We start from the raw sequence: 2,296 nt of genomic DNA on the forward strand, positions 1-2,296 counted from the left end.
GAAGCGGGTTATTCAAACCATAGACTCACCAGCGGTCACTGACACATCTGAGCCAATAGAAAGCGCTCTTTACAAGATTCCACGCTACGTCACCAAATCTCATTCACCCGGGCAATTCAAACTAGTCACCAAGTTTTCAGTCACCAAACTGTCACCGATAATCCCCTAACCTAACCCTTTTGTTTTGAAATTCAATACCCTCATTAATATAATGGGCAAGGAGATTCTTTTGTGACTGTAAATCCAACACTGGCAGACTTACCTCCCTTTTGTCTCAATTTTCACTCTCATTGTATCCAATTTCTAAAGAGCACACAATAGTGGACTATAAATTTTAAGGAAACATGACAAATCTAAGATGTCACGCTACACAACTCACTTAATTAATACCACCTTTTGTTTTTAATATTTCAATAAACTCTCATATACCCCCTTCATATGCTTCAACCCATTATGAGCAAAATAAAATTAATAAAATTATAAATAAATAATTATGAATAATGATGACTTAATATTCTATTGTTGGACTTATCTGGTCTATTAACTACTATAATAATTGTAATAATAATAATAATAATAATAATAATAATAATAATAATAATAATAATGATAATAATAATAGATGACGTAGTTGACATAAGGTCAACACTTCTTAAGGATATTACATCCCTCCTTATTTTGTTAACTTGAATTTTATTTGTTTGATAAGTTTGAAACAAAACATATAGTCTTCTTAATATTTTCCTAAGGTACACGTCAACAACTTGAAATATAATTCAATGAGCTTGATGATCGAAGTGTTGCACTGTTGGTACTTCCTTTTCTACGGTCATAATACGTTGAAAACACCGGTTCTCCTCCGATCACCGAAGAAAAGCAACGGCGGGCCCGATTAGTACTTGGATAGGAGACCACCTTGGAATACCGGATGCTTTAGACTTAATTTATTATTTTCTTCTAAAAATTTATTTGACCAATAGTAGCGCATCGATACCTCTTATAATATTTTCTTAAGTAACACGTCAACAACTTGAAATATCATTCACTGATCTCGATGATCGAAGTGTTGTACGTCTGTTGGTGCTCCCTTGTTTTCGGCCATACTACGTTGAAAACACCGGTCCTGTCATAGTAAATGTACTATTATTATTATTATTATTATTATTATTATTATTATTATTATTATTATTGTAGGAGTGATGTTTTGCCCTACCTGACGTGTAATCGTACTGAATACTCAGTATGTCCCCAAATACTAGCGAAAAAAATCGCAAGTAATTCGGGTGGGAATCGAACCCACGACCTCCAGGTATCTAGCCTGATGTCTTAACCACTAGACCACCGAGCTTGCGCTTGGTGACTAGTGATGAATACGATCCCCTAGTAGCAGCGGGTACTGCAAGTGTTATTAGATATGAGTTTGCGTCAGGAAATTATCATAGGAGTGACGTGAGGGCCATATTTGGACTTAATGTGGACTTTCCGGAAAAAAGCACCAATTTTTTTTACATGCTCCTTATGGTCCTTTGGTAGGAACCACCTCATCCGAGGTCATTATGGCGGCCATCTTGGATTTCAAAATGGCCGCCTAATAAAACTTATGTTTATCTATATCTCCGCTTCTAAACCACTTGGAATTATAATTCTAATGCCTAAGAGTATGTTTATATGATCGAGGAATGGAATACCATTATATCATTTTTTACCTGGTCAGATTGCCACAAATGGGTCATGTAAGGTCATTCAATGTCATTCAAGGTCAAATATTGTATGGTATCTTTAAAATTACGTAATTGTCATTTTTTACATAAGAATCATACCCAGGCTCTCAGAATTCAAACTTTTTTACTATGAACTACAATATTTCATTCGAGGTCATTCTGGCAGCCATCTTAAATTTCAAAATGGCTGCCACGCAAAACCTATATTTATCAATATATCGGCTTTTAAACAACTTCCAATAAGAATTATGATGTCTAAAAACTGTCTCTAGAATTATGATGTCTAAAAATATATTTTCATGGTCAAGGATTTATAGCACTTGTGACATGGTCAGATGGTCATTTAAAGTCATTCAATTTCATTTCTCTGTTAAATATATAGAAAATCTTAATACTTTGTAAGTGGTCGTGTTTTACAGCAAAATCATACATAAGCTCACAAAATTCAATTTTTGATAGGAACTATTTTATCAGAGGTCATTATGACAGCCATTTTAGGTCAAGGTCAGTTAGCAGCCATATTAAATTCCAAGGTGACCATCATGTAAAACATGTTTTGTTCCTTTAAATATGTT

At 34.1% G+C, this 2,296-nt stretch overlaps 1 non-coding gene and 1 pseudogene across 1 annotated transcript; one reads left to right on the forward strand and one right to left on the reverse strand.

The window, feature by feature from the left end:
• The first annotated feature begins 821 nt into the window (after window positions 1–821).
• On the forward strand, window positions 822–940 carry LOC117113311 (annotated as a pseudogene).
• Window positions 941–1,275: 335 nt separating this feature from the next.
• Trnas-aga lies at window positions 1,276–1,348 on the reverse strand. Its single transcript has one exon. It is a non-coding gene; the product is annotated as a tRNA-Ser (tRNA).
• Between the last annotated feature and the right edge of the window lie 948 nt (window positions 1,349–2,296).

This window comes from Anneissia japonica, unplaced genomic scaffold (assembly GCF_011630105.1).
Source record: "Anneissia japonica isolate Jap-2015-1 unplaced genomic scaffold, ASM1163010v1 scaffold9179_len15672_cov229, whole genome shotgun sequence".
Lineage (NCBI taxonomy): Eukaryota > Metazoa > Echinodermata > Crinoidea > Comatulida > Comatulidae > Anneissia > Anneissia japonica.